The sequence below is a fragment of the Rattus rattus genome, chromosome X (assembly GCF_011064425.1).
Source record: "Rattus rattus isolate New Zealand chromosome X, Rrattus_CSIRO_v1, whole genome shotgun sequence".
Taxonomy (NCBI): domain Eukaryota; kingdom Metazoa; phylum Chordata; class Mammalia; order Rodentia; family Muridae; genus Rattus; species Rattus rattus.
In genome coordinates, this window is record NC_046172.1 from 120,344,607 (window position 1) to 120,370,118 (window position 25,512).

A 25,512-nucleotide genomic window follows, 5' to 3' on the forward strand; every position below is an offset into this window, starting at 1 on the left:
AAATCCCCACTTCTTGTTTTGTATAATTTGGATGGTATAACAAAAGATTCAAGGTGTTGCTCTGTTACCTAACAATGTAGTGTTCAGCCATGATGGAAATAATTAGACTATTGAAATGGTTGAAGCTTGACTTCCTAGAAGATTTTTTTTTGCACCTTTTATAAAATAGGAGAGTTTTGTTGCTATACAGTGACAGTTACTGGTTTTTGTCAAAATTCATTCTCTTGGTTAGGGTTTCTATTACTTGGATAAAGCACCACAACTAAAAGCAAGTTGGGGAAGAAAGGATTTATCATATCTCTCATAGTTATACTCTATTACTGAGGGTTCCTTGAGTAGAACCTCAAGGCAGGAACTTGAAGGCAGGAACAAAATCAGAGGGCATGGAGCGTGCTATTTACTGACTTGCTCCCCATGGCTTACTCAGCCTGTTGTTTTACACAACCCAGGTCTTCCTGTCCAGGGATGGTATACCTATATACCTATAGTGAGCCAAGACTAGAGCCTACGGATTGCCTACAGGCCAATTTCATGGAGGCATTTCTCAGTTAATAGTCCTTTTTCCTAACTATGACTAGGTTTGTGTCAAGATGTCAGAAACCATTCAAAACACTTGTGATCTTGATTCTTGAATATTGTTGAGACAATTACACCCAAGGCATGATTTAAGAAATAAAAGTAAACATGACAGCATTTTCTGAGCCACATACTAGATACAGAGTAAAGTCACAGCTTTTCAGATTGCTCAGACTATTGTCTGTTAGGTAACAGCCTACTTCTTAACATAAACTCAGTATCACACATCTATGAGTATCACAGCTGCTACTTAATCCTGGAAATTTCTCATAGCTATTCCAAATTTGGACTGTTTTCAAGCAGATATCCATTAGCTCAGTGGTTAGAGCGCTTGCCAAGGAAGCACAAGGCCCTGGGTTCGGTCCCCAGCCCCGAAAAAAAAAAACCAAAAAAAAAAAAAAAAAAAGAAAGAAATCAAGCAGATATCCAATCTCTGAGACAAGGATCTACATAGGGATTGGACTATATTCATAGCTATGTTAGGACACATATGGTCTATGTGCTGCCCATTGCGCATGCCTGGCATCATGGGGAAGTTTAATCAGTAGGTAGGTACCTGATTTATGATTCAGTTGTGAGAATCTTTCATGAAATACTCCCTTAGAGCATTTAGCCACTTCATATCCCCTGAGCCTTGATCTCAGCATTGGACAATTGATTAGAAACAGGAAGAACCATGTCAACATTTTGAAAGACTTAATTGTTTTTTGTTTTATTTGTTTTGTTTTGTTTTTACCAGAAAACAATTCGATTTCTCTATTCTAGAGAAATACTGAAGCATATGTATTTTATCTCAGTTTTTTATGAAAGTGAGCTTGAGGTTTAATTAAGACTTTAGGTAAGACAAAAGGAGAGTCCAAATAGTATTAAAAAGACAATGTGATTTAATGTTGACATCATAGGTAATCTAAACTAGATATCTTCTTTAACTGCTGTGTCACCTTTGTTGGTAACTCTGACAGTTCTAGAACAGTTGGTTACATTCATATTTCTATCCACAAAATATTGTATAGTATCCACTATACTAAACCCACAAAACACTACACTTGTGAATCTGCTATTAATAAAAAGCACATCTTAATATAGAGGTTTCATTTATTTTAAAATCTATAAACAGAAGAGCCAATGCATTTAATATCTTAATCTCCATATTAAGGTTTTTTCTTTTCACTTGATTTTTCATTTTGTCTTTTATTGTATACAAAAGGATACAGCAGAACTTAGTCAAATACAAAACTTGTAAAGGCATTGCTCAATTCCAATCCCAACATCTTCTTTCCTGTATCTCCCCTTACCAGTCCTATCCTGAGATACCCTTGGAATCTGCCCTTAGTCCCCATTTCATGGCAGCTTGTGGAACTCTTGTAACTTAGTTCTTGTCACTACTTGCCTGAAATTAATGGTCTTGTTTTTCTATAGATGACACCCTATGTTTTCCTGACTTATCAAAAACAGCTGACACAAGTTTCCCAATTAAGACCACAAGTGCCACTCTAGAAAGCAGACAGGAGCACGACAAATACCTAGAATTCAGTTACTTCTTAATGGCTACTCTAATACTTTCTTTTTCTTTTTCTTTTTTTTTATAATTGGAAAACACTGAGTTTTACATTGGTGTTAAGGGTATGTTTGTCTTACTGCTAAGTGACATTCAGAGAATATGTCACACACAGCACATGCTCTTGAGTGCTGTTATTCCTTAATGGAAATTTAAAATGAAGGAAGTACAATAGATTCATTACTTTACCGAGACAATTAGCCTCCATATGGGATTTTCTTGCAGGTTACTAGGTTGGATTTAAAAAAAGTACTCTTTTGATGGCTAATTCTGCATTTTTTTATTCTCTTATGAGCTGTAAAAATCCTCTCAAATATATCAGTTGCTGCTAAAGCCTTATGCTGTCCATGACACCATGAAGGTGCTTCAGAATTGATCTTCAGCAGTGTGTTCATAGATATAGCTAGTGAAATGGAAGGAATGCAAAATTGGTTGCAATACAGAACCAGTTCCTCTCCTTGCCTAACTTTATGATGTGGAGACTGCCATGGCACCCAATTCATGTGGTCATTTTGAGTATTGGTGGAAAACACCAAAAAAATGACAAAGGAGAATTTTTATTGTGAAGGACTATGCTAACTTGGGCCTGAATGAATCTTTTTAAAAATTTCCGTTGAGAACATCATACATACATGTATTGATTTTTGTCATTTCCATTTCCCCATGCCTCTCTCCTATCCTCATCCCTCTCCTACTGAATTTGCTTTCTCGACAAGTGCTCATTGAGTTTAATGACTGTTGTTTGAATGCATGCATGTATGTGGGGCTTATTTTCTGGAACATAGCCTACTTCTCAGCAGGTACATTGGAGAAAATGCTGCTAATACACTTGGTCCTTCAGTGGAGTGAGGAGCCTCATGAACCCCTCCCTAATACATGCTGAAATGGTGTTGGGCATAATCTTTCGAAGATCTCTCTAGCTGCAGTGAATTCCTGGGTGCTGTGGCTATGCCATGTCCAGAATGTGTTGTTTCATAGCACTCATCACAATCCTCTGCTTCTTACATTTTTTCTCGCCAATATTATCAGATGTTCCCCTAGGTCTTGGAGGAGTTGATAAAAATGTTTCATTCAGGCTGAACTCTGCATTCATTAGAAGCTTAAACTGACATTCTCCTCTTTGTCTACAGATTATCTCAGCATTCCTAGATGCTCTACTATATTTTGGCATAATTTTTCTCTCATATAAAATGAACTTTCAAATGCAGCTAATGCAACAGAGAATATAATATTATAGAGAGAGGGCTGTGTGACAATGTACCTCTGCATGATTCTTGATGTGAAAAACTTTGTCTTTTCAATACCATGCATCAATATACCAGTGTACCAGTGTAATGAGTGTAATGCTATAATGTCTGTCCTTACAATAAAAGTTGCTTAGGTTATGTAAAAATTCAGCACGGATTTCTTGGGCCATAAGTAAATCAGATTTTAAGTATTGCTCTTTGAACATTTTACTTTTAGAGAAGAGGAAGATGGGAGTGATTGTTCACTTTACTAATGGATCCACTGCAAGATTGCTTTGTAAAGGCTTTCCAAACCGTATTTAAATAAGCATTGATTCACATGTAACTTTCTAAGATCACACCACTTTATTTGATAAAGCAAGAGGTATCTGCCTCAGGCTATGTGGTTTGATTCTGTCTCCTAGAATCAGTTTGACGTTTCTCTTTCTGCCTAGTGGGCAAATCAGAAAGAAGATATCATGAATGGAATATTTTTAAGAAATAGCAACTAGGCTTTTGTGAGAAATGCATATTAGACATGCACTACTTTGCTTCTTATTTTAAGAAAGGCGCCATTGTTGGTTTGTTTTGTTTTATTCCATATTGATTTTCTTTGACCATTATAAATGACTTGCAGGAAACGATTTAGGCATTTAAGGGTTGTGCTAACTCTTGGGCCACATGGGTGTCATTAGTACATTGTAGACACATGTTATCTAATGTTATTTATTTAGCCTAAAAAAAGTTAAGAGGTTTCTAGAAATAGCAAACTCTTTCTCCAGGGTACCTAATGCATTGGACAAAGCATTGTGAAACTGAAGAGTTATAACATTAAGGTCCTATGGGAAATAACACAGCGAAACATTTGAGCTAGAACAGAAGTAATGATCTTCTAGAATGGATCTTTATGATGGTAAAGCAGAGCCAGCTACAACTGAAATGATGAATCACTTTTTAACCAACAGCTTTTTTGTTCGCACATAACATATTTATTAATTGTTAGAAAACTTTATACATAGAAAATACAAGTCAATCATATCCACGAAACATTCCCGCTCCCAAGTCCTCCTGCAAACCCCTAACAACTCTTTTCCGTCTTCATGTGCTCTTTTGTTGCCTTACCAACTTCAATTAGTGGTTTCCATTTATGTATGGATGTAGGGCCATGCACTGAAGCATGGACAAAATAGTTGGGGTCATGTTACAGATGAAAATGGACTCCCCCAGAAACAATCAGCTGACAATAGGCCCTCATGCAGTGGCAGGACCTCAAGGGCCTCTCCGCCATCTATGTTAGAATATTTCCTGCCTTGAGGTTGAAGGTTTTGTAAAAGCAGTCACTGCTAGTATGAGTTTGTGAGAACAATGGATTTGTAATGGCCAAAAGACACTGTTTGGATTAGTGTAGCTAACTCTCAGCCCTCATCAGAGAAGTTTCCTTTAGCAGTGTAAAACAGTTTAACACAGAGACTCACAACTGGTAAAAGTGCAGAGAATTAAATGTCTGTGAAATGTGACAGCTGTATGACAACCATCTTTGCATGACACAGGAAATATTACAAAACAAAGCAGAAATATTATAAGAACTGAATGTCAGAGAGGACCTTGATGTATCAAAGGCCTTTTCATTCACTTCTCTGTTCCACAAATGCCCTTGCCATTATTGGGACAAACATGTGGAGAAGTCCTCATCTTTGACCCTGTCTAAGCACACATGTTTTTCATTGCCAAAGGAGTTAGAAACTCCTTAAGACATCAAACGTTATACCATCCCAATGTGAATTTGGTTACCATTTTGAAAGCAACTATAGCTTTATATTATATATATATATATATGTATATATATATATGTATATATATGGCGCGCGCGCACACACACACACACACACACACACACACACACACACACACACACAATAGTGGGAAACCTAGATGTCACTGTTTTTTGTCAGTCTGTCTCTGGAAAATGTCAGCTCCTTTATAAGTTAATTGTAAACCTATGGTAGGATATCAATATCAAGTGTGTTTGTGTACGTGTATATGTGCATGCACACATACGCGAGTGTGTGTGTGTGTGTGTGTGTGTGTGTATGTTTGTGCACGCATATAATTTATTTTACTTTGTGAAGATGAGAAAAAGGTGCCAAAGACAGCTATCCTCCCTCACATCAAACAGTTTAGACATAAACAGAAACAGAACTCGAATCTGGTCAGTAAGATCCCAGCAGTCACTTAAACACAGCAGTCTATTTGGAGAGGGCATGCTTATCCTAGGGGTGAGAAAGGTAAAAGGACAAAGGTTAGTATTTTTTTCCCTTGGAAATAAAGCTATGAGAAAATATTTGGTGATCATCACTAATCCAGTATAATGTGATGGTTTCCACATTGAAACCCACATTTAAAAGCCTACAAAGTCTATATTGTTATTTACATAACTATTTTTCATATTAAGTGGAATGGTATCATTCTTCTTGATTATATTGAATAAGGAAGTAAATAATGACATATCTGGGCATCCATGCAATATACTTATACCCATGCCCTCCTCCTTTCTATTTCCTCCCTTGTCCTGCCTTTCATATTCCTGTGTGTGCTTTCCAAGTATTATGTATGTATTATCCTCATATGTAACGCAATAAGCCTTGAGCCAGTCACAGTCTGCTTCTGTTTTGTTCTGTTTTGTAATGAAGGCATTACAGTGAATAGTAAAGTAAGAGAAGATGAATGATATGATGGTCCAGCCTTCTCTTGGTCTTGTTCAGTGAGCCTAGGGACATGCTATTCAGAAAGATACTTCCTTCAAGTTCTTGGACCAGTGATTCTACATGTATAAAAATGAATAGTGAGCCACCTCATAAAGGGAATACCCACAGGAGAAAATGTTTGAGCACAAATATTATTCTTAAGCACAAATGGAGTAAGGCACATAATGCCCCTACAGCAAGATACAACACCCTGCTTACTGAAGCAGAGATAATGCTCCCAGTCCTGGGGGACCATAAACTTAAGTGAAGGAAAGGGTGTACATTAGACCCATTTTAACATACAGAGCTCCAACTACTTCGTATCCTTTTCTTTTAAGGAGTACACACTAACATAACATGGTTTCTGAGAATTTGCTTAAAGGAGTATCAGGCACCTTTCAGTGGAACTTACCCTTTGTAGCTGAAGTCAGTGACACCGCTCCACTTCAGATGTACTCTTAACTGCTACGATTGCTAATGTTCATTACCAGTGCACCCAGAGGTGTGTGCTTGAGGACATTTTCACAGAAATTCAACTGAATGAGGACCGCCCCCTGAATGCTGAAGTCCACAGATCAGTTCCATAACCTATTATCTCTTTTATTCATCTCCTACAGTACATGTCTAAAACCACTGTTACAGATGTCTCACTCACCTCTGTCTGGGGCTGCTCGAGGAGCAAATTGACTTCTAACTCGGTAGAAAAAAATTAGAGCAATATTCCTCATCTTTCCTCTTCTTTACCTTCAAACTTGCCCATGCCTTCCATACCATATCTTGCACCAAGGGACTTGAATATAATGTTCCCATGTTCAATTAATAATCCTTTCTGTATGCACTGAGGGGTTTCTCCTTCATGACTCCTTTGGTGACTTTGATCTAAATCGCTGCTCTGTATGTTATATTTCTAGCTTCTTCTCATTTTCCTACCTATGATGCCTTTCAAAATATATGTGCTTAGGGTAAGAAACTCAAGAGCCTGAGTACTGTTTGGTTCTAATTGCTAGAAATAGAAAACACTAGGAGATGAATTACTGCCTCACTCCTTTGCTTCCCCTATTTCCTGAATATAAATAACCAATCCATGTAATCTTTTGATCTTTTATATGTTTATAATTCTATAGACACAGAGCAGTTCTCTTGAGTATCAGCTGAATTAGTATATTACTAATTCAAGGAACAATGTGTCACTAAAGAAAATATAGCATAAATATTAAATGCTCAAAATGATATTTGTATATATAGAGTTATTTATACTACATATAGTACTCATAACTGTAGTAACTATATTGGATGAATCAAATGGAAGTGGCTTTAAGTTGCCCTCTCTACATAAAAGTTTGGAATGATAACTTACTGCACTATCCTGCTTCAGTGCTTCATATAGTTAAACTGCACGTCAAATTTCCTCTTCTGTTTCTTCTCAATATACCCTATTTCGCAAATACATTATGCCATTTGCTGTCCTCAGTCCTGGAATTTCATGCCTATGACTGTGTTCATGCTACTCTCTCTACTTACACTCTTTCCTCTTAAGACTTTCCATTACACTGTGGTTCCCACTATAACTGTATCCCCACACCACTCTTGAAGATTTGCATTGCCACAGCCTCTGTATCATACCATATTGAAAATTTGTAATTATTTCATTGTCTTGTTCTTTCTAAATCCCTGAGTATTAGCCTGGGTTCACCTTAATGTACAACTGAATCCATAGTAAAAAGTCTGATTATTATGATAATAGTCAACAACTGTGACTTCATTATATGGCTCTCCAAGTAAAACCTACATAGCTATAATCAAATTACATACATAGTTTCTTCCCTTTTTGAATTTTAAAACAGTAAAATAAAAAAGCATAATTTCTTGAATGTTCTACATTTGGGAGAAAAAAATACAATCTTTAGTTTCTTTCTGTTCCAACTGATTCTCAGAAATGGATTTGTTTAACTTTCTGGGTTTTTATAACTTTTTAAAAATAATTAATTCTAACAAACAGTATCTCAGCAACTCTTCATTCACCTGTCAGTGAAGACCCAAGTGATTTGAAATAATTTCTTATCAAATAGAAAGAACGATCTCCCATCTTCCTTGTTCAATTGTGTAAAAGCACATTACAGATCTGAAGATATCACTTCTCATCTACTCAGTCTTTTATTCAAGATGCAAAGATCAGCTTCAGAATTTAACAGAGATCTTCAAAGAACAGAAAGCAGTTGGTTGGCAGGGTCTGGTGTACGTGGCTTATAGACAAGAAATGGATAGCAATGTAATCCCAAATGCATGGTTATTCTAGACAAGAGAAAGAGGATGTTGCTTGCTCTTGAGATTACCAACCTTGGCAAAACTAAAGGATGAGTTTTCTTTTTGTCAACGGAGAAAGAGACCTTAATGATCTTGAGTAGTTTTTACCAAAAGAAGGACATCACAGCCTGACCGTCTTCCGATGTGAATTTTCCACAGTTGTTTCCAAGTGTTCTTTTTAACTACTTCTTGAACTATTTTAACACTTTCTACACCTCTATCTTTAGTATAATGGCTAAGGTTTTTAATTCAGACATTGAACAGATATATGACCATGGACAAAATACCTCAATTCTCTCAGCCACTGTTAAGTGGCTGAATTATAGTACATGCCATTTGGTATCATTGTAAACATTCAATAAGAGGGAACAATGGGAACCTTTGAATTCATTCTGATTACATGCTTTTTAATATTTTCTTCCCACCCTCCCTTATTGTGAGACCATGAAGAAAAACAGTCAATTACTTTAAATATTTGAAAGTATGTGTTCATTTTGAGATGCTTCAGAAGAAGCTGTGTTCTATAACTAGGACCTTCTGTTGACCATTTTCTCATTCAGTGAGTAGTCTGGCAGACTGAGGCCTGACTCTACAATCATATTTTAAGAAAGTCACTTAATTTTAGGGCAAAAATTATCTTGTTATTTTTATTGTTGTTAGAAAATATTTTGTATTGGTAATGTGATATTTTATATTGGAAGGCTATTCTATAATTTTTATTTTCAAGGACTAAAACTTTGGAGTTTTTTTTCTTTGCCTTTCACTGTCTCACTTTCTTAAATCAATTGCAATATTTGCATTTGAAACAAGATTAATTAACCACTTTATCCCTAATCCTATCCTTTAAATGTTAATTACTCTTCTCCATACACATAAGTAATGCCAGACTTATATATTGAAAATGACTGTATACCTGCATGTACTTATGTTATGCAGTTATATAATTTGTTGATTTCACAATAACTTTTCCAGGTAGGAACTAATACTGTGTGTATGCATACGTGCATATGTGTGTGCATGTGTGTGTGTGTGTGTGTGTGTGTGTGTGTGTGTGTGTTTGATTAAAAGAAATAAGTGATTCTCCTCTAGTAATACAAGCAAGTAACAGATCTGGGATTTGAATTCAGTCTGAGTAATCTATTCTTTTAGCCAATACAGATAATATTATCTGAAATTAAACTCACAAAAGAATTAGAGGACATAGTGCAAATTCTGTACTTTGAAATATTTTAGTAAACCCTATTGACATATTAAGCCCTCAAAATAGAAGGTACCAGAGACCTCATTTATCTCTAAGGTCCCAAAGAATTTGTCTAAGTTAATTATCTGAGCTAGTGAGACATTTACTGTTTTCTTCCCCAAATCCTGGTCTATTGATATATATGTTGCATTCTTATTCAAATTAACCAAATATACACTCATATTATTTTAAAATTAGTTTCAAGAAAAATATTTCACTTAATGGAGTAAGATGGGACTCCAAGCACAATAAAAAACTACTTATTTTTAACAAATATGCAAGGAACCCAACACATACCACTTACCTACTGAAGACTCTATGTATTGGGTCAGATTTAAGGATGCCAAGACCTGGGTCTTGTCCTTTATTTTGAATGTGAGTTTGATAGACCACAAATCAGCAAATTATCACTCGAAGACCAAAACCACTATCACCTATCTTTTCAATAAGGCATTTCTATATCTATTTTATATGAGTGGATGTTTTGCCTGTATGTAAGGATGTGTACTATGTTCATTTCTGGCACCTATGGATGGTTATAAGCTACCATAAGAGTAGTAGAAAATCAAATCTTATCCTCTGCAAGAGCAACATATGCTCCAAATAGTTACACTATTTTTCCTGCTTCTGAATATAATAAATCAAAATTTAATTGGAATTTTATCACACTTATTTGTTTTTATATTGTCTTTGGTAGTTCTGTATCATAATAACAGAAGGGACAAGATCCATGCTACAGAGTCAGTACGTGACCCACAAAGGCTAAAGTATATTCCATTTGATTCCATGTAACAAACTGTGAACCCTTATTGCAGACAAACACATATATGTGTAATTCTGGTCCAGAGGACTAAGAATAAAACTGGGAAACCACAAAGACATCATGCAATTATATCTTGCAGTAGGATCAGAAAAACTTTTACAGACCTTAAGTCATACAATTATGTTATCTTTGGCATGGAAGAGATTTTAGAGGGCATAATTCCCCAGATTTTATATCTATTCTCTCCACACTTTGTTCTCACAATGGACTAACTCAATGCAGCACTTCTACCATTTCCCCTGGTATCATGAAGCCTTTGGATCTTCCTATGTGAGTCTAACCTTCAATCCTTTATCCCCAGCAGGCATCACTGACATTTCTTTCAAAGATACAGCATACATATTCCGTACAGAAAAGTGAAAATGTATAAAATATATTCATAATGATGGAGAGAGCCGCAGGTGGCCTTTGCATTGTAAAAGAGATTAAGAATCACTGATTTTCATGTTACTGTTTGACTTTCAAATCAAACACATCTGGATTCTTTATGTGTGCCATGTTGAGAGATCAGTCAATATGAAGTCCTGAAGGAGAAAGTAGCTCAGGGCCGTCCTTTTTGTCCGGATGGAGAGAGGAACACCTGTCTTTGGCTATTCTTTTGTTTGTTTGTTTGTTTGTTTTGGTTTTTTTGTTTTTTAAAGATTTATTTATTTATTATATATAAGTACACTGTAGCTGTCTTCAGATACACCAGAAGAGGGAATCGGATCTCTTTACAGATGGTTGTGAGCCACCATGTGGTTGCTGGGAATTGAACTCATGACCTCTGGAAGAGCAGTCGGGTGCTCTTAACCACTGAGCCATCTCTCCAGCCCTGGCTATTCTTTTATCACACGAGCCAAATGCCCAAGTTTGCTAAGTGTGATTCACAGGTATTTAGTAACCTGTTTAACAAGGATATAACATGGAAAACTAACCAGAATTCTGCCTGTCACTTTTACTGTAATATTAGATATCATAGAGTAGTAAAAACATCAGCAAAATGAAAAAAAAACACGAAAATGAGACAAGAAATTAGAAAATCATCAGTCAGTTGTAAGAGCTCTTTAAAATGTTTAAAGATGTTAAAGGTAAAGAAGTTGCAACTTGGGGTTCACATTTATCTTCATGCACGGGTATCTGGAGCTCATCAGTGTTCTAGGAAGCAGAGCACAAGGCCATGAGAAATAGGAGAGCAGCTATCACTTCTTTTACCAAAGATTTTCAGGGGGAGAGAAGAGAGGGGAGGGAAAATTAACAAATGGGCTGCTATACTAGCACAGCAGTAAAGACAAAGTCACCAGGCTAATGATCAAGAAAAGGATGGATGGAAGATGGTACTTTACACAAACTCTAGAGCAGCTCTAGAGATGATGAAAAGGCTGTGAAATTATGAAATGCTTTGTAGAGGTCATTAATGAGATGAAATGAAGATTGATTCAGCTGAGATATGAATGAGGAAAGTGAAGGAGAAGTTTAGGACTTGAACATCTGGATGTTAGGTTAGACAATATTTATTGAGGTATGGAATTTGGGAGCAAAAGTGGAATAGAGTAAAGGTAGAATAAGAAATGGAGATTTCTTTTATTAATGTAATGATTTTACAATATCTTTTAAACACTGAAACAGAAGTGTTCCATGCACATACATATTTTGCAATGTAAAAACAGAAGGAGAAGTCAATACTGGAGGTATTAATTATTTGCCACCTTTTCCTACTAGTTATTTTCAAAACTTTGATCAAGAGTTAAGGATTTCATTACAGTATATTATATGGCATGTGTCTTTGGGCTTAATTGGGAGGCAATAAAACTATAGAAGAATTCAGGAAAAAACACGAGTAGTTTCAGAGTAGGGTAGAAGAATGGATATGTGCAAATTAAAGTCTTAGAAGGCAAAGATCATTTTCAAGGCTTGAAGGTTATAGCTATGCTCAGGGAAAGGGGAATGATCTAGGAATTAGAGCTATGGAATGCAATGCTATTTAAGTTCCTTGTGAGAATGTGCTTTCCTATAGATAGTCTTGACTTTGACATTTCCAAACTGTGCGCATTGTGCTTTGCTCTGCTTTGCTGGGAAATGGAAATGTCCTCGTTTCACCACAGTGTTTACTCATGGTTGAAGAATATGGGCAGTAGAATGGCTTCCAAAGAATGTCAAACATTTGTACCCTCTGTGGTCTCTCTCTAGCACCAGAGATAATCACTGCCTCCTGGAATGATACCTTCTGCCTGAACCAGGATACAAGGTCTTAAAGTCACGTCCACTCAGATTCCCAGGGAAAGACATTGTGGGTGAATGATGCAGATACATTGGTGGCAGAGTACATGAGGAGAAACATCCATGGTACACTTAGGAGTGTTGACAGATACAGTTGCCAATGTACCCTGGCTGTCATCAGCAGCTTCTGTGGCTCTGCTGAAGCAGCTGCCACCAAAATCCCAGAGCACACTATTCTAGGACACCCCCATAGTCTGATTGTTTCTCTTGCTTACATTTTCTTGTGACACAGTTGTTCATGTCACTCAGTGTTGTCTAGCTTCAAACATATGTCCGTGGAGCCTAACTTTATAATACAACTTGGCTTCTTTTCTTTATCCTGGCTAAAGAGGTGTTCATGATCTATGACTTTTTTACTTTACTTTTGATACTCCTTTAGATCTCTGGGCTTCAAAGTTCTGAGAGGAGAGATGATGTCAGGGGTAGAATAAGAGTGGCAGGGGCAGGTATTGAGAGCATGGTGAAATACTACTTTCCTATGTACAGCAACTCTACATTTAATTGTTTTGCACTTCATGGACAGTTCCAGCTATATAATATTTCAAATTTACTGTTCTAAAAACTCTTCCTAATAGATTCCAATTCGTAATGTTATTAGCCTTCTAGCCTTCCATTAAGTTGGAATAGTTTCTTTCAGAATTGGTCTGCTTATTGCTTCCAGTAAAATGTAAGAATATATTTACTTTTGTGATTTAGGAAGTTAAAAACCAGGAAAAAATATGAGATTTTTGGGACAACGCAGTAACCCTTCAAAATTAACAATAAAATGACTAGAAGTTGGATATGGATATATATGTATGTATAATATATGTATATATATATACACACCATATATATGCCATATTTGTCACTAAATTAAAGAATACCCCTTTGTCTTTCTATTTATTAATATCTGCTTGTTGAACAAAAAATCAAACTCTATTCAGGTGCCACAGAGTGATGTTCACTTAAAGCTTGGAGCCAATTTTACTTTTTAGTAGGTAGGCAAAATAATTATCCCCTTCCTCTAAGATGAAAACTGGTACATGAATAATGGTGCTTTATGAATGAAAAGGTATAAAGTTTTGTTAAACAATATGAGTATGTACCAGGATTTGCTGTCACTGTTTTCTTGATCTTATTCTGACTGGAATAAGATGAAATTTCAAATAGTTTTAACTTGCATTTCCCTGATGGGTAAAGTTGGTAACATTTTAAAAGTATATTTCATAGATATTTCTATTCATTAAAGATTTCTGCTAATTTCTGAGACCCATCTTTTCATTGGGTTATTTGTTTCCTTGATGTTTAGCTTCTATTTATTTATTTATTTATTTATTATTTGAATAATAATAATTCTCTATTTGATGTAAAATTAGTGTCTTAGTTACTGTCCTATTGCTGTGAAGAGACACTGAGATGAAAGGCTCTTTATAAGAGAAGACATTTAACTGAGGGCTTGTTTATGTTTTCAGTCTGGTATCATGGCGGGAGGTGTGCAGGCATGCAGGCAAGCATGGTGCAGAGAAGTCGCTAAGAGCTTTGCATCTTGCTGATCCTCAGGGATAGAGAGAAAGGGGATAGTGGAGCATGGCATGAGCTGTTGAAGCCTCAATGCCCACCCCCCAGTGACACACCTCTTCTAACAAGGCCACACATACTCCAATAAGGCCACATATCCTAAGTCTTCCTAACTAGTACATCAACTGAGAACTAAACAACGAAGCCTGTGACCTATAGAGGCCATTCTATTCTCATTCCCACTACAATAAATAAAGATCATTTTTTTTCTTATTCTGACACTTCACTCAACTGAGAGTATGCTTTGCTGTTTAGTCGCTCAGAAGATGGAATCTGTGCCTAGTATTGATAACTGGGCCAACTGTCACTGTCACTGGGTAGGTCCCTATAGCAGAGAAGATGTTCTCAAAGGATTTTAGTGTTACAGCTCTTTTAAACAACACTCAGTGAAAAAGCACTTGTAAATGATCTTCAGTGAGACAGTTTTTGGGCATACACTTTATTTGGGGTGAACAAAGGCTAGATTTGAACCTTGGAGAGTGGGAAAGCGATTTCAGGGTGAATATAAAGCATTGGTTAGAGTGTAAAGTACGGAAAATGCCACATTTACAAGGAGAGGCATTCCGGGGAATAAAACCCACGTACTTGCTGGGTGCATTCTTGTCCAGAAAGAAAGATAGAGTTAAACTTGTAGGCTTGTCAAGGACTTTGTGACTTTCCTCAGGTAGGGACTTTGTAAGTCAAGCTCCACAGAGAAGGTCAGAGAAGCAGAAGCCCAGCTATAAAAGGGAGTCCTTCATTTTGCTATGAGTTCAAAGGAGCCATCTGGACTCTGACCTTAAGTAGCAGGGTTTCCCAATACTTGGCATATTGATGTTACTTTGTATATTTGTCTACCTCAAATCCATTACACGTAGATGTTTTTACAATCTGTATTTGAGGTTATTTTTATAAACTTAAATGTGCAAAAGTTTATTCATCTGCAAATTTTTATTATGTAATGTACTTAAAAACATACCAAATTTGACATTTGACACCAACTTCACAACTGGAAGAAATGCTTGCTTTTCGATTTGGTCAGTAACAACATGTAATTATTATAGTCTTTTAAAAACTTCAAATGAGTCATAATATCATCAAATACTAAATAATAGTTTTTAAATTAGCTTTATTCTTAAGCTGCTATTAAGATATTTGTTCAAAAATAAAGTGTGAGGATATAATAGAATAAACAATCCATGTTTAAAGTTATAAATTGTTCAAGTATTCTTCATTGCAAAAGAAGCTCTTGATAGTCAAGAGTGCAAATTTTTAAAAGTTTTTAACAATAGAGCATAGAACAAGATTGAAGGTGAACTGATTCTCCTTATATACATCAATGATTTGAATTCCAGGAGCCTTTTTATAAATAGTTTCTGTGTATTTGTATGAAAAGAATCTAAATTGGTTAACAAACAGAATAGTACAAGAAGTAGATGGATAGACTTAATCATGATCACAGTTTTAGGATGCAAGAAGGTAGCAGTAAGTTAAGTGATTTCAGGTATATGTGGTATGCTTATGCTGTTGGTTTCAACAATGAAAACCAATATACATATAAAATAATGATAATTGTTGATAAAGAATTTTAATAAAACATGCCACTTATAGAAGATATATTGGCTGCAAATAGTGATTTTGTCCCTTTTTATATGTAGGTGACACGTGATTAGGTAACACTGATGGAAGGATGCATTATTACAAAGCTAGAGAGCATTTAATGAGAAAACATAATGCCAACATTTAAGCAATTTAACTGTCTACAAGAGAAATGTGAGTGGTATTAATAAGCTCAGGAAATGGGATTTGAGAAGATATAAATTAGAAGCAAAGTACTTGCTGCTTAATGTCAACATTTTATTCTCATTTGGGAGGTAAGGATGTCTTAAGTAAATAGAAAAGAATGTTGAAATTATGAGCATGCATATTAAATCTAAATGTTGTAATATGTGCCTCGCTTTGGAGCAGTCACCTGGAGAAATGACACCTTCCTTGAACTCAAATGGAAATAACACACACTGTACCAAAGTGAGTGCTAGAGTTCAGTATGAACTTAATTCTTAATGCTTTTAATTTGCTTCTCAGTCTTAAACCACTTGTGCTGCCACATCCATCACTGACTCAAAGGCCATCTTCATGTCATAGGAAGCAAATGTAGCTGCAAAGCTCTAATTTTGCAAAATTATTTTTCTGTGCTTGTGCTATTTTTCTGAATCTGAAATTATGTGGAAGAGAAGGCTTGACCATGTCTCTATGTCAAAAATGCATCACCCTGCAAGGGTTTTATTGTTGTGATGAAACACCACAAAAAATGGACTGTTGGAGAAGAAAGGGTTTATTTAGCTTACACTTCCAGATCACAATCCATTCTTGGAAGAAGTCAGAACAGGAACTCAAGCAGGGCTGGAACCTAGAGGCAGGAGTTTATGCAGAGGCCAGGGAGGGTGCTGCTTACTGGCTTGCTTATGCCTTCAGGACCAGCTTAGGTCCTATCACACATATATAACTTTCATTTGTTAATAGATTGTTTTCATGTACATCTTACTTTATAACTTGGAGGGTCCAATAACTCCCAGCTCATGATGGGCAGTTCAGGTTCCATAGTAACTTGGTGGCCCATTGTAAAATGTTTAGTTTCCACTAAGGCCCAATAGCAGGCCAAGAGTTGATTTTTTTTTAAGGAAGAATAGTTATCTGTAGAAGATGTTAGAGTTTTGCCACAAAATCCCAAAGGTCTCTTCTGTGATTCACTTTTAGGGCCCTGCCAAAGGCTCCAAATATCAGCCCTGTCTGCCACTGACACCCCAAGAATCAATGGGTCTGCTGAATCATATATTCCAAGTCATTTATCAGCCTGCAAAGTAACCTGGACCTGTTGAAGAGTCTTCTTCTGTTTCAAGTCCTAAATAAAGCTAGCACCTTTCTGAATCACTTGGTATATGGGCCAGAGTAACACACCCGAATGAGGAATGAGCTGTTTCCAGAATTCAAATATGTCCACTTGGTAGTGAGAGGGGCCAAGTGCAATGAATTATCCTTACCTTAGAAGGAATATCTTTGCATGCCCCACATTGGACTCCTAACAGTTTCAATGAATTAGGTCCTTTAATTTTGGGGGGATTTATTTCCCATCCTCTGCTACCAATGAGTCCAAAGTGTTTGCCACTTCCTGCTCACTTGGTCCAATCAGCATAATGTTGTCAATACAGAGCAGTAATGTGCTATGTTGTGGAAGAGACAGATGATCAAGATTGATTGTAACTAAGTTACGATATAGAAGAGAAGAATTAATATATCCTTGAGGCAAAACTATAAATGTATATTGCTGGCCTTGCCAACTGTAGCAAATTTTTAATCTTGAGGTGAAATGAAAAATACAAAGGTTCAAGGGTTAAAGGGTCACCAGGAAGTAGAATAAATCTAAATCCTGTGTTCAAGGAAATAAACAGATTCAAGCTATTAAATTAGAATTAAGTGAGTGGTGACCTCAGGTTAAGATTCTACCTAGCTAAGCTTTGATCTTGTGAAAAGGATGTTGAAAGGAGTTCATTGCCACCTATTCTAAATTTATTATGTGTTTGCAGTTGTAAGAGGACAGTTATATCATTATAGGCATTATTATGATTTAGTTATTATTTTCATTTTGACATAAGGAGATATGAGTGTGCTGAGTTGACAGGGGATTGATTGTGATGGCTATTCTTGGTTGTCAACTGGACTATATCTGGAATGAACTATAATCCAGAAATTGGGGCACACCCGTGATCCGTAACTTGAAGTTTTGATCCACATCTTGAAGTAGTATGATACACAATTTTGATCCAGATCAACACAAAAAATTTTAATCCAGATTTTGAGGCTTAGTGGACATGCTTATATAAAGGAAGAAAAGCTTAGGTCTAGGTGTGGTAAGGTAATACATACCTTTAATCCTAGCACTCAGGAGACAGGATCATGCATATCTCTGAGTTCAAGGATAACCTGGTCTACAGAGCAAGTTCCAGAACAGCCAAGTTTATGCAGTGAAGGAAATCATTGAAAACAGAAGCTAGTGATGATAAAATTGAACAAAGGGATGATGTTCCAGCCACAGAAGGCAGTAGATCTTGGCAGCTTTAGCCACATGGTTCTGACTTTAGAGTCAAGGATGTAATTTCCCTCTGAAGCTAAGGAAACTTTCTGAGGCCAGGAATGTATTAGGACTGGGGAGGTCATGCAAAAAAGTTGAGGCTTGGCCCCATGAAGGTATATGAGAAGTTCTTGATGAAAGTGCATCCCAGTTGCAGCAGAAGACGTTATCAGTTTGGAGATATCAGTACCATGAGATGACCATGAAGAACAACAGCAGCAGAAGCTGCTATGTTCTAGCAACTGTGACGGTGAAGCCTGGATTGCGCTGGAGAGCCCACAAGGTTAGAGATGACAGAGCATGGGGTACCTGCCAATGAAGGCTGCTAACATAGAGTGGAAACAACCCAAACAGAAAAAGTATGTTGCAGTAAATGAAAATAAAGGGGTTGTAGATCTAAAGAGCACTTTGGCATCAGATGTGGAGATATGGTTTGCAGTTTTCCCAGCTAATATTCATTCTTGCTTTGGTCCATCTCCTTCTTGCTCACTGTGCTACTGTCCCTACATTTTGGAATGGTAATATACATGTCCTATGCCATGATATGCTAGAAGTATATGATCTACTCTTTGATTTGTATTATATAGAGGACTACAGTTAAGAGATCACATGAATCTCTGAAGAGGTTTTAAACTTTTAAACACTGTTGAGACTGTGATAGACTATAAGAGCTTTTGAAGTTGGGCTAAATGCATTTTTCAGTTTGTTATGGCTGCAAGCCTATAGGGACCAGGCAGTGAAATGTGGTGGTTTGAATAGGTTTGGCCCCAATAGATTCATATGTTATGGTGTGTGGCCTTGTTGGAGGAAGTATGTCACTGTGGGAGCAGTCTTTGAGGTTTCCTGTGTTCCATCCATTGTGAAATTCCAGTCTCTTCCTTGCTACCTTTGGATCAAGACATAGATCTCCCAGCTCCTTCTCCAGCATCATCTCTGCCTGGATTTTGCCAAGCATCCCACAATGATGATAATGGACTAAATCTCTGAACCTGTAAGCCAGCCCTCAATTAAACATTTTCTTTTATAAGAGTTGCCTTGGCCATGGTGTTTCTTCCCAGCAATGAAGACACTAAGCTAACCGTGTCCTTACACGGTTAAAAATAGACAAAGAGATGGCTCTAGTAGCCACAAGATTGTCTAGAATGACATTCTTGGGTAAGTTCTGCACTGGCTTGGTTTTGGGGGCCTCAGATACCATGTACAGCTTGGCCTCTAAAATAGACTGTAGGTCATGCTCATTTAAGTCCCACTGAGCCTGGCTACAGAAATGGAAATTCAGAAGATTCTGTCTAGACTATAAAGATACTTAACTATGATAATACAGGAAAATGCCCATTCCAAATGGATCCCATTAAACATGAAGCAATAACCCTCTGCAATCTGGGTACTCATTCTGGTTCAATTTCATTGTATTTATTGTAGTCGTTGTTGCCAAATCATGTCGCATGAACATTATGTGTGGCAAGTATAACTGTCTGGCTAACGTCAAATATCTTCATTCCAGAAATAAGGTTTAAAGTGATTTGTAGCTGGTGGTTAAAGAGTTAAATGTTTTAGCTTCAGGCATTTGGAAATCCAGGCTGTGCTTATTTCTCAGGTTTATAAATAACTTAAACCTATGTAGGAGTTAATTAATTTGGCTCTATTCCACCTACAGTTTAGCTTCTTGAGAGAATAACTTGACCCTTCGTATACCCTGTGTTCATAGTTGTAAGGAGAACTCCCAATAGAATGAATAAAAGCTCATTTGCATTGTCTGCATTTGACTTCTTGTATACTTCCATAGAGAAGTTCTATGATGTCAGGCACAGCATAAAATGTCAAAAAAATACTTCTACAGTTAAGGACAAACACATGCATTGTACTATTCCTGGCTTTAGTTATTTATGACTCTGTCATCTCTCTCAGTTGCTTTCTTTCTTTTTCTTCCTTCCCTTCCTCCTCTCCCCTCTCCTTTGCTTCATTTCTTCCTTCTAGCCCTAAACTGACATTCAGAACAGGGAGGTAAACTATGCCTTGGGGAGAGTAATGGTGACTGCTAAAAGCACACATAATCTCACTCCATCCTGACCTCTTCTATCCCAAGAGGATATTTTAAAATAAAAATATTTCCTTTGAGACATGGGGTCAATTTCTTTTCCTCTGAGGTTGCCAGTGATTAAATAAGAAGCTACAAGAGTTTTCTCGGTTGTCAGATTCCCAGTGTGCAGGGACAAGGAACAATGAAAATTAAAAAAGACCACCTGTCAAACTGACAGATCTTCCCTGTAACACCCCTAACTAAATCTGATAGTTTAGACCACAGGTAAGGGCTGTGAACCCAGCATAACAGATGAAAATGAATTGAGTCATTTGATGTCAAAATTCATGTGACGTGTGACTTCATAGAAAGCAGTCCTTTCTAATACCATGTCCCTTAAACCATTTAATCACCCTAGTTACTAAAAGTACATACCATCATCCACTAGCATGCCAAGGCTCAGCCCATTAGCTGTTTTGGAAGATTATATACTTTTGTTGGCTTCATCTTTTGTGAGACTGAGGCTTGCTATGTTGTAAAGGCTACCTTTGAACTCTTCGGGTCTAATGGTATACCTCAACATTTCAGGAGCTGGAACTGTAGGTGTATGCTACCATACATGGCTCTATTAACTTTTATTCTTTAATTTTATATGTATGTGTGTTTTGCCTGAATATCTGTCTGTTTACCACATATATGTAATAGCCTCAGAGGCTGGGAGAAGGCATTGGACCTCTCTAGAACTAGAGTTCCAGATGATTTAGAACCGTCATGTGGGTAACAGACATCGAACCCAAGTCCTCTGGAAAAGGATCTAGTGTTCTTCAACGGTGAACCATCTCTCCAGTCCCATCTGTTGCATTTAAAAATGTCTATTCCTATGAACTATCAGTTCCCGCATGTGATCAAATTTTACCTTAAGTTTCAAGACATAATGGCTGTGATCACTAGAAAAAGAGCCAAGTCATTTTTACTATAAGACCTTAGAACCAGTTAGCAATAGAGAGGAAATCTTCTATTTTCAAAATTAGAAAACACTATATTTCACCACTTTTCTACTTTGAAAGTGACACCCAGAATGTAAACAAGCATCTTTCACTTAGAGTCTAATATTAGGTTTGAGAAGTGAGTGCCTGCCTCTCACTCCCAGATGAACTCAGGAGGAGAAAACCTTACAGCTTATTTACGTCTGAGGTCTCATATGGTTAGAGTTCAACTACAATTTAGTGAGTTCTTGTATAAATTGCATATTTGTGTGTAATATTTCATATCAGCAGCATTTCAGTAAGGCAGTACTCTATTTATCCTAACTTTACATGAAAGGAAATTTCCTGTCATGAAAGCTCAATAAAATATAACCTTCCACGGGGTCAGAATTCATGTTCAAGCCAAAGCCTGTGGTCCTATTCAATACATTTTGAAACTTTAGACAAAGTTAAGTAATTTTTTTTGACTAAAATCTAGCTAAAGTAGTTATGTTTGTAGACTAATATAACTTATGTGGTATTGATTCTTCCTTTGCTAATATCCTAGATTTTATATTCATCAGCAATTTAGTATATGCATATTATACGAAGGGGTGGTTGACATCAGAAGATCATTAGTAGGTCCAGATTGCCACCACCCTCTTGGCTTTTAACCCATTAAGGTGAACTTTTGTCCTCTGTGTGAAACAGGCAATTCTACAAATGGGTATTAATTGGGATTGAAATATTCAAACCGAGACATGGATTGAATGATCCACTTATTTGTGTAGAGATGGAGGTACCTCAAGCCATGCTTAGAGCATAAGTTAATTTCCTGTGGCTGTTCTGAGAAATTCCCACACACTTGGTGGCATAGAATGACACGATTTTCTTTGCTTCCACCTTTGAAAGCTACACATCCAAACTGCAGTTGGCAGCAGGGCTCTACCGCTTCTTCTGAAGCATCTGGGTATGAAACTTTGTTTCTTCTACTGGCAAAGAACTCTAGATACCTTGTTGTTCCGTGGATATAGGATACAACTCTCCAGTCACTGTTTCTCTGTTCAAATCATTTCATCCTGAGTGTCTTCTCTGATATCTCAAATGTTTTACTGCCTTTCTCTTACAAGAACATTTACTATTAAATTTAATTACACCCGGATAATTAGTGATAATCTCATTTCAACATTCTTAGTACTATTTACAAAGGCTGCTTTTCCAAATATCACAACATTTAAAGATTCTGTGGACTATACCATAAACAAATATTTGAAGAGTTCACCATTCCACAGAGAGCTCAGGACTCCATAATTTTACTATTATTGATAGAAAATCTGGTAGTTCAGGGACAAATTTGGGCAGTAGGAATATGAAGATAGGATGAGGGCTTCTCTCTTTTTAAAATATCATCCCTCTTCTATTATGTTCCTAAGTCCCCAGGCTCTCCTAATCCCTGATGGAATTAGCTGCAACCATCCTAGCTCCATTTTCTCACTGAAGCAGTGGTATTAGTGGTATTAGTGGTAAAGATTCAGGATTGTGACAGAGCTGGGTTACATGTTACTCCTGTATATACTAGTGATTTGATTGTTTGGCAATTTACCTAAACCTCATATTGAAAAGAGAGATGATCCGCTTTTACTTGGAGGCTCTTGGGAGATGGGCAAAAGACCAAAACATGGATTTAGTGCCTACCTTTGTCATCTGCTATATAGGAAATTTGGAAAAAGGAAAGAAATGCTCAAATAGTGTTTTGTGAGCTGAGGAACATACAGAAGAGCTTGTTACTCACACGTATGTTAAAATGTAATAATAAAATGTACAGAAATTATAGTTGCTTTAAGAGTATTATTAAATTTTTTGCTATATAATGTTACAGGGTATTTATTCTGAGACACATATGTTTTATGTATGATGGGCAAGAGTAATACAGAGATATATGTTTGTCCTCTGGTAACTAAGTTTGACTTCTAAAGGTAGAAGAATATTATTCTGAGAAGCTAGCAGCACCAGTGGAATTTTGCCACCTACAACACTTTTTTAAATCATGGTCACTTTCTATAGCTTCCTAATTATTTCCACTGGATACAGTTTAAGTCATCTGTAGTTTGGGGCAAAAATGTGTAAGTTGGAGGAATTTTGAAAGAGATGAAGAAGCTAGTGGAGAATAGAGTTTTAAAGACCCAAGATTTTAAATAGAGTGAACATTTCAATATTACAACCAAAGCTCAAAGCTGATACCTTGTCTGTCAAAATTCACAAATTTTAAATATGCCATGGAGACAAATGGAGACCTGTATGTGGCTAATGGCTGAACCCTTCTAATTGCATTTCCTATCTCTAACCAAATGCTTATGAACCTACTTGATTACAGATATATCAAACATTTTGAGCATTTGGACATCTGTGTTGAGCACAGAAATCCTTTTCTTATACAGATTTCACTATTTATTAAATACTGTAAGTGCTCTAGAAAGGATTTAAAGTAGACGAGTAGATGTGTTTATATTATACACAAGCACCACAACCTATACACCAGAGTTTAGCATGAGCTTAGTCTCGCATCGATAAGTCATCTTGAAACTAAACCCTACAAATTCTGAGGAATAACTATACTTTTAACACATCAATCTCACTCTATCTTCTCACAATAAAAATATGTAGAAGAGGCAGCTTTTGTAGGTAAACTGATAATGTTATTGTGCTGGCCCACAGCTTATGTGCAGAGGAGTTGCAGAGTCAAAGGAGGCTCACCAGAAAAATGGTTTAGCTACATTAATGATTTTCGTTTCATTAAATTTATTAATTTAGTATTCATACAAAGGCTTGTATGTGGAAGTCAAAGAACAAACTCTAGGGATCACTTCCCTTTACCATGTTGGTGCCGGAAATTGAACTCGGGTCTTTTGATTTGGCAGCAACAACCTTAACACACTGAGCCATTTTACCAGTTCTTCAGTTACATTTTATCATTATAAGTGGCAAATTTTACCAGTGCCAGAGAACAAAGTCATTGAAATTGGTAAACATCAAAAATATAAGCTGAGGACAAAAATGCTTTGTTCTTAAGTTCCTGCCCTATGTAGGCCACAGTTCCAAGACCATGGTTAAGATATGTAGAAGGACAGAGCATAGAGGCATTAGGTATTTTCACCAGTTGGTCACTAATCAAACCATTCACATATCTTGAAATCCCAGTCCTCATGTGATGATATTAGAAGGGGGCTATTGGGAAATAATTATTCTGTGCAGGTGGAAGACTCCTGATATGACAGTTACATTATGGGAAGAGGTCCAAAATAAAGCTTTCATCATTCTCTCTCCCTCTCCCTCTCCCTCTCCCTCTCCCTCTCCCTCTCCCTCTCCCTCTCCTCCCTCTCCCTCTCCCCCTCCCTCTCCCTCTCCCTCCCTCTCCCTCTCCCTCTCCTCCATCCCTCCTCTCTCTCCTCTCCTGTCTGTCTTTTTCTTCCTTTCTTTTTTTGAAAATAGACTTTTTCCCCAAAAACAGTATGTCCCTAAGGACAGTTTCTCCTCCCTCTACTTCTCCAGCCACATCCAGTCTCCACAAAATGCGCTCTTCCTCTGTTTCCCTTCAAAAAAGAGCAGCCTTCCAAAGGACAGCAATCAAAAATGAAAAAAAAAAGAGGATACAATAAGAAAAGACAAATTCCCTCAAGACAATCCAGTAGGAGGAAATGAGCCCTAAAAGCAAGCAAAAGAACCAGTTACCCCTGTTCCCTGTGTTGAGTCACACAAACCCACCAAAGTAACAGCGGTAACATCACAGGGGATAGGTACAGATCCATTAGACTCTGTGCTTGTCACTTCATTTTCCCTGAGTCCAGTGGGCCCTCCTTAGTTAAGTCCGTGGGCCATGTTCTCCTGGTATCCTCGATCTCTTCTGACTCCTTCCTCCTCTTTCAAGGGGTTCCCTGAGCTCCAACAGGGGAGGACTAATGGAGACCTCCAATTTACTCTTTCTCCACATAATATCTGGATGGGAGTCTGTGAACCTGCTCCCACCTCCAACAAGAGGAAGCCATTCTGATGACACCAGTCTATGAGGATAGCAGAAAATCATTAGCAGTCTCTTCATTGTTTAGGTGTGTGTGTGTGTGTGTGTGTGTGT